The 8,765-nt window shown below is 33.6% G+C and overlaps 1 non-coding gene across 1 annotated transcript; it reads left to right on the top strand.

Annotated features, from left to right (window-relative positions):
* The first annotated feature begins 8,128 nt into the window (after positions 1-8,128).
* On the top strand, positions 8,129-8,235 carry LOC139887011 (small nucleolar RNA R71). The gene has a single exon (XR_011772865.1). It is a non-coding gene; the product is annotated as a small nucleolar RNA R71 (small nucleolar RNA).
* Positions 8,236-8,765: the final 530 nt, after the last annotated feature.

The following is an 8,765-nucleotide window of genomic DNA, read 5'->3' as shown; positions in this document are numbered from 1 at the left end:
TTAGGTTTTAACTGCGACTAAAGTTTTAAATTTGATAAACCGGTCATTAAACGGTAAAAACCCCCTTTTATAATAATAATAATATTTATATACATATATTTATATTTATACAAATATAGTTTTAAAAATATAGCGTTAAACTTAGCTAGCTCCCTGTGGAACGAACCGGACTTACTAAAAACTACACTACTATACGATTAGGTACACTGCCTATAAGTGTTGTAGCAAGGTTTAGGTATATCCACTCTATAAATAAATAAATAACTTGTGTAAATTTGTATCATATTTAATAGTATTTCCTTGTAAAAATTAATAGTATTTTATACCCCTTCGCTTTAACATCAATTATAATTTGACATACGCCTCCAGATGGCGTAAGCGTCAAAATTTCTATCTACCCGCTCACCATGATAAATCAAATTTGTACAATCAGGTGACAGTAATTCAGCGAGAGTGTAAATCTGTAAAGCCCTGGCCATGTCCAGCATGGACATCCTGTACATCCTATGGCCAAGTAAAAATCTAAGAAAACTCTTATCGTCTAACCTATCTACATCTTTATTAAAAGCTATAGTACTCATTAGCTCAACACACCACTCTTTATTTACAGGCCTACGAGTGATAAATAAATGTTCCCAATCAGTAAAAGAAGAGCTGACATACCTTTGGATTAGATGCTGCCTAACTGGGTTAGCTAGGTGGACCTTTTCCAAAGGCTCCCAATCTATTAACCTTGGTACTTCTACATTTTTGGTCCAAAGCTTAAATTTGTTACTTTGATACGTCGGGTAATCTCTCCAACTTCTATCAATTCTTAAATTGGGATGCAACTGTTCTTCATGAATTGTTGGGTGTTCTATTATATGGTGAACGGGAAATACTACGTAGGCAATAAAAAATTGTGGCTCCGGCTCATAGTATGGCATATGTTGATCAGGTTGTTGTTGTTGTTCCTGTTGTTACTCCGGTTCGTGGTATTGCATCTCTGGCTGTGGTTCCGGAGCAGGTTGCCTAGATGATGATGATGCACCATCAGTATCGGTATTTCTCTGCAAAACACATTAAACACAAAATTTGTGCATCCAAATATGCATTAGTGTTAGCAAAATAACAAATAAAAACAATTACAATAACATGTTTAATCCATATTAAACTTATACTCATTTTCATATTTTTATCAATTCTACACTTTTTCAAATAAGCACATATGAAAATGTTTACAAAGTTCATAAGCTTTTATCTCAAATAACATGTCAAAATAATCATTACTAGCAATTAAACAAGTTTCAAATGGTATTTATATCAAATTAATCAAGTTCATGAATTTTATACTTAAAAAGTCTACTTTGATGCTCAAAAACCATGTTTAGGATCAATGTTTGGATCATTTAGCTACCTAAACATGTTACACTACTTAATTTAGCAATAATTCATGACAAAAATCGGCCATAACCTGTTTATATCAAAAAGCCCCAAATTGCTCAAGAACACAAACCCTATATGTCTAAATTTTTTGAAGTTTAAGGCTTCAAATCATGACAAATAGCATCAATCTAGGTTATACATGCATAATATACTAACAATTTAACTCTAATTACACTAGAAATTAACAAAATCAAATTAGATAAAAATTTGCTCAAGAACACTAAAATTCGAATTTAAAGAGTTTTATGGGTGAAATCTTCACCTTCCTGCCTCCCCATCTGAATGTAGGCATGATTATAGCAGATTATTGCAAGAAATTTGGTTGATTTTGGTGAAAAAATGAAGATTTTTGGGGTGTTTTTGAGAGTGTTTTCGTGTTTTTGTGTGTGTGTTGTGATAAGGAAGAACAACTCGCTGGCCTTTTTGATTCTGTCCAGTTTTTCTAGGCCATACGATCGCATGGCTTTACAGTGTAAACCCCATGCGATCGCATGGGGTCTGGTATTTTTTTTTTTATATAAAAATCTTTAACTTATAAAACAAATAATTAAATTAATTTTAAATTTGTTTCTTTTAAGAATGAGGGTGTTTCGGATCGTTGTCCTAGTTCGTCCATCGACAAAATTTTAAAAATTTGTCATTTTAAAGCGTTGTTTTAAAAGCAAAGATTTTTGGATTTTTTAAATGTTTTTGACATACTTTAGATCTATAAGATTAAAATAATGATAATAAAAGTTCTCGTCCCGCCCTCAGGTAAAGCAATTTTGGTTCCATGACCTAGTCTTCAACTTAGGATGAATTTTAGAAATTATATTTTTAACTTAATGAAATAAAGTACATTTTTGTTTTTAAATTCACACCAAACTTAAATTTAAAATGCATGAAATTAAAAATACATATTAATATTATTAATATTTTTATACATTAATTTTACAAACTTATATTGAAAATATTAATTTTTAAAATATTTAAAAACTTAAATATATTGATTTTAAAAATTTACAATAATAATTTAATATTTATATATTAATTTTAAAAACAAGGTAAAAATTAAAATGAAAAATCTTTTTGGTCTTTTATCCCACTTTAATCGATCAAATATTATCAAAAATATACGCCCCACTTTTGGGTAAAGTAATTTCGGCTATTTTACCTAGTTTTACTCCTGACGAATTTCTGAAATATTTTGGATTGATTGATTAAAGATATTTATACCTTATGAATAAACGGTAAATTTCGCAGTGATGTAATAAATTTTTGTATGATATCAATAATTTCGGTTTCGCATACCTAATTTTATTGAATATCAATTTAATACTTTATAGCGAATGATTCAGCGTTTATTATCAAAAGGTTAAAAGCAATAAATAAAAACAAATAAAAACTGTACATAATTACCTGTGAGATAGAATTCTCAGAGACCTGCTTTAGCCGACTCATAGGAGAGTCGTGTGATTTAGTTTTCCATAGCTACATAAGCGTAACCTCGATTCTTCAATAACTTTTCTTCTAAACATATGAACGGTCCTTCTCTGCATAGAGTAACAAATTCGGTATTTGAATATGTTCGATTGTTCGAACATTTACCTTCGTGTGACCATTTTTTGCATTTATGACATCTTTCAAGGTGTTGTGCTCTTCTTTTTGTTGAGGATTTTGATTTTCCTTTACCAAAATGTGTCTTATGATGATATTTCCTGAGTTCTTTCCTCACTTCGTCCATTTTGCCTCTTATGAATGATACCAGTTCACTCGAGAAAGATGTTATTATTACGTTTAGTAATCATAGCATGTAGCAGTAGACCATAGTTCAGATCAAAGGAATTCTCCATCTCGTAAAACCTAAAAAAAATAAAAATTCAGAATGGAGGGAGAAGACTAGTTCTTTAGGGTCTGCTACACGAAAACAGAAAATCTAACTCTAACAGAAATATATATTATCCTTAATCTTCAACTTCCATTGGACCATGTATGTAATGTTTAACTCTGTGACCATTAACTTTAAATTCAATCCCATTTGAATTTATTAATTCTATTGTTCCGTATGAGAAAACTCTTTTTTACTATGACTGGTCCAGACCATCTTGATTTCAATTTTCCAGGAAATAGCTTGAATCTTGAATTGAAAAGAAGAACTCTGTCTCCTTCTTTAAATTCTTTTGAACTTTTGATTCTTTTATCATGCCATTTCTTCGTTCTTTCTTTATAGATTAATGAATTTTCATATGCTTCATGTCTTAACTCTTTTAATTCGTTTAATTGACTTAATCGTAGACGTCTGGCTTCATGTAAATCAAGATTACATGTCTTCAAAGCCCAAAATGCTTTGTGCTCAATTTCTACTGGAAGGTGACATGCTTTTCCGTAAACAAGTTTAAAAGGTGTGGTTCCAATTGGAGTTTTGTAGGCTGTTCTAAAAGCCCAGAGTGCATCCTCCAATTTCATGGACCATTCCTTCGGATTTGATCCTACGGTTTTCTCTAGAATACGTTTTAATGCTCGGTTGGTATTTTTAACTTGTCCACTTGTTTGTGGATGATAAGCGGTTGAGATTTTATGAGTTACTCCATATTTTTTGAGAACTTTCTCAAGTTGATTATTACAAAAATGAGTACCCCGATCACTTATTAAAGCTTTCGGTGTTCCAAACCTTGCAAAAAGACATTTTAAGAAGTTGACTACAACTCGTGCATCGTTAGTTGGGAGAGCTTGTGCTTCCGCCCATTTAGATACATAATCAATGGCAACGAGAATGTAGAGATTATTATGAGATTTTGGAAATAGACCCATAAAGTCAATACCTCAAACGTCAAATACTTCACATACTTGAATGACATTTTATGGCATTTCATCACGTTGACTTATTTTTCTGGCCCTTTGACAAGCATCACAAGATTTACAAAGAAGGTGTGCGTCTTTGAAAATTGTAGGCCAATAGAATCCAGCGTCATAGACTATTCTTGCTGTAAGATGAGGCTCATAATGCCCTCCTGTTGGTCCTATGTGACAATGGTTTAAGATTTGACTGGCTTCATCCCCGAATACGCATCGGCGGATTATTCCATCGGGACAACTTTTAAACAAATGTGGATCTTCCCAAAAATAGTGTTTTATATCACTAAAGAATTTCTTTCGTTTTTGGTACGACAACCCTTTTTCAAGGAATCCACATACTAAGTAATTTGCATAGTCTACAAACCATGGAATTTCATTATAATCAATCTTCAAAAGATATTCATCAGGAAAGTTGTCTTGTATAGCCGATTCATTTAGAACTTCTAATTTGGGATTTTCAAGACGAGAAAGATGATCGGCTGCGAGATTTTCTGCTCCCTTTTTGTCTCGCATTTCAATATCGAATTTTTGTAAGAGTAAGATCCAACGGACTAATCGTGGTTTAGCATCTTGTTTTGAAAATAGGTATCTAAGAGCAGAATGGTCGGTATAGACCACCGTTTTTGCTAGAACGAGATATGAACGAAATTTGTCAAAAGTAAAGACAATAGCAAGGAGTTCTTTTTCAGTAGTTGTGTAATTCGTTTGTGCTCCTTGTAACGTCTTACTAGCGTAATAAATAGGTTGAAATCGTTTTTCAACCCTTTGTCTTAAAACGGCTCCCATTGCAAAATCACTTGCATCGCACATGAGTTCAAATGGTAGATTCCAATTTGGAGTTATCATGATCGGCGCATTAGTAAGTTTTTCTTTAAAAATATTAAAAGATTTGATGCATTCATCCAAAAATATGAATGGAGCATCCTTTTCTAAGAGTTTATTCATAGGAGTGACAATTTTAGAAAAATCTTTTATGAAACGTCGGTAAAAACCGGCATGCCCTAGAAAACTCCTAACTCCTCTAACATTTGTGGGATGTGGAAGTTTAGCAATAACATCTACTTTAGCTCTATCCACTTCAATTCCTTCCTTTGAAATTTTGTGACCAAGAACGATGCCTTCTTTAACCATGAAATGACATTTCTCCCAATTAAGTACTAGATTTGATTGTTCGCATCTAATAAGCATTCGTTCAAGATTAACTAGACATGATTCAAAAGTATCACCGAAGACTGAAAATTCATCCATGAAAACTTCCATGCATTCTTCTATCATGTCATGAAAAATTGCCATCATGCACCTTTGAAAGGTTGCAGGGGCATTGCAAAGTCCAAATGACATGCGTTTGTAAGCAAAAGTACCATAAGGGCACGTGAATGTGATTTTCTCTTGGTCCTCGGGTGCTATTGGAATTTGAAAATATCCGGAAAAACCATCAAGAAAACAATAGTAACTGTTTCCAGCTAACCTTTTCAACATTTGATCAATGAAAGGTAAGGGAAAGTGATCTTTTCTGGTGAGGTCATTTAATTTTCTATAATCAATACAGACACGCCATCCTGTTACAGTCCTAGTAGGAATAAGCTCATTTTTTTCATTTGTGATGACAGTCATGCCACCCTTCTTAGTTACACATTGAACTGGGCTTACCCATGGACTATCAGAAATTGGATAAATTAAACCTGCATCTAGTAGTTTAATAATTTCTTTCTTAACAACATCTTGCATATTTGGATTTAGTCTTCGTTGGCGTTGCACATAGGTTTTATGACCTTCTTCCATAAGGATTTTATATGTGCAATACGAAGGACTTATGCCTTTAATGTCATGAATCTTCCATGCAATAGCTGGTTTATGAGCTTTTAGCACAGAAATGAGTTGAGATTTTTCATTTTTCGTAAGAGAAGACGATATTATTACAGGTAATTCTGATTCACCATGTAAATAAGCTTATTCCAAATGGTTTGGAAGTGGTTTTAACTCTAATGTCGGTGGTTCTTCTATCGATGATTTGTATCAATATCTGTCTTCTTCTTTTAACATTTGAATTTCTTCTGTTGTTGGTTTGTATCCATTAGCCATGAGTGTAGCTAACATTTCAGCTTCATCAATTGGTTCATTTCCTTCTTCTAAAGAACATTCTCCTGTTCCTTGTAATTCTGGAAATTCTTGTAAAAATTCTGCATGTGAATCTATAGTTTGAATATAATAACATGTATCATCTGCAGATTGCGGTTGTTGCATGGCTCTATCAACAAAAAAGGTGACACTCTCGTCCTCTATACTTAGGGTCAATTTCTTACCGAACATGTCTATTATTGCTTTAGCCGTGTTTAAGAATGGCCTTCCTAATATAAGAGGAACTCGAGAATCTTCTTCCATGTCCAGAATAACAAAATCTACTGGAAATACTAAAGTACCAACTTTAACTAGCATGTTCTCCATTATCCCTCTAGGATATTTTACTGATCGATCTGCTAGTTGTATGCTTATTCGTGTTGGTTTCAATTCTCTGAGGTCTAGTTTAGCGTATAGTGAATACAGCATTAAATTTATACTAGCACCTAAGTCTGCCAATGCTTCTATTGAACTAAGACTACCCAGAAAACATGGAATTGTAAAACTTCCTGGATCAGAGAGTTTTTCTGGTATCTTATTCAACAACACTGCAGAACAATTAGCATTCATAGTAACAGCCGAGAGTTCTTCCATATTCTTTCTATTTGTGATTAGATCTTTCAAGAATTTAGCGTATCTTGACATTCCTGAAATCACATCAATGAAAGGAATATTTACATTTATTTGTTTAAACATATTCAAGAATTTGGATTGCTCGGCTTCAAGTCTTTCTTTTCTCATTTTACTCGGGTAAGGAAGTGGTGGTTGGTATGGTTTAACATAAGGCTTTGCCTTAACTGTGTTATCTTCATTAACCTTTTCAACTACTGGTTCTGATTCCTTCTCTTGTTCAGGTTGTGGTGCCTGTGTAGTAGGAATAGAGTCATCAGAAATTTCAGGTATTTCAGGTGGTTTAAGTGTAATACCACTTCTCGTGGTAATGGCTTTAGCTGTTTCATTCTGGGGGTTAGCATTTGTATCGCTAGGTAGACTCCCCGATTTTCTTTCACCTATCAACCTTGCTAGGTTGCTTACTTCTTGTTCTAGATTTTGAATAGAAGCTTGTTGATTTCTAAATGCTTGAGCATTTTGTTCATTGGTTTGTTTCTGAGATGTGAAAAACTGTGTTTGAGATTCAACTAGCTTCGACATCATATCTTCTAAATTTGGCTTTTTATCATCAGTTTGTGGTGGTTTAATTAGAAAAATAGGTCTTTGCTGATTGTAAGTATTATTGGATACTTGCTGATTGCTAGGACCTTGTTGATTGTTGTATGGAACATTTCGGTTATAATTCTGATTTTGATTGTATATTGGTCTTGGTGGTTGATAATTATTTTGATAATTATTTCCAGGCCTTTGGTTCATGTATGAAACATTCTCTCTTTGTTCCATTGTTTGTTCAATACTGAGACAATCTTTTGTCAAATGTGGTCCTCCACACTGCTCACAACTAATTCGTATTGAGTGAATATCTTTAGTCATCTTTTTCATTCGTCTCTCGAAAGCATATATCTTTGCGGAAATGGAATCAAAGTCATGGCTAGAATTGGCTCTAGCTGCTTTAGATGATCTAATGATATCTTTTTCTTGATGCCACTCATGTGAGTGGGAAGCAGTTTTATCAATAATTTTGTAAGCTTCAGTTGCGGTTTTCTTCATAATGGAACCACCAGCTGCCATATCGATGTCTTTCCGTGTAGTAATATCGCATCCTTGGTAGAATATTTGTACTATTTGATAAGTGCCTAAACCATGTTGAGGACATCCTCTCAACAACTTTTCAAATCTTGTCCATGCGTCATATAGAGTTTCATTTGGCTTTTGTGTGAACGTAACTATTTCTCCTTGAAGTCTCACGGCTTTAGATCCTGGAAAGAATTATTTAAGAAATTTTTCAACTAAGACATCCCATGTATCAATCGCCCCTTCAGGTAACGATTCTAACCAATCTTTGGATTCTCCCTTTAAAGTCCAGGGAAATAACATGAGATATATTTGTTCATCCTCAACTTCTCTGATTTTAAATATAGTACAGATCCTATTAAAGGTTCGAAGATGTTCGTTTGGATCTTCCTTCAGCGCACCACTAAATTGGCATTGATTGGTTACCATGTGTAGAATTTGTCCTTTGATTTCATAATCTGGCGCATTAATATCTAGTTGAGTAATTGTGTGGCCTTGGCCAGTGCGTTTAGCCCTCATTCGGTCTTCCATACTTAGAGGTTCTAGATTTTCCATGATTGAATTTGTTGAATCTGAATCACTAGAGGATTCTGACTTAATGGTTTCTTCCTCGACAATCTCTGGATGAGTGATTTGTGATTCAGGAGGAATGATTAGTGGTTCAGGATCTCTGAATTGTCCTTGAATATCCTCCGGATTCT

This window comes from Rutidosis leptorrhynchoides, chromosome 1 (genome assembly GCF_046630445.1).
Source record: "Rutidosis leptorrhynchoides isolate AG116_Rl617_1_P2 chromosome 1, CSIRO_AGI_Rlap_v1, whole genome shotgun sequence".
NCBI classification, from domain to species: Eukaryota; Viridiplantae; Streptophyta; class Magnoliopsida; order Asterales; family Asteraceae; genus Rutidosis; species Rutidosis leptorrhynchoides.
Note: the sequence above shows the minus strand (reverse complement) of the source record. Positions and strands in the feature narration are given on the sequence as shown.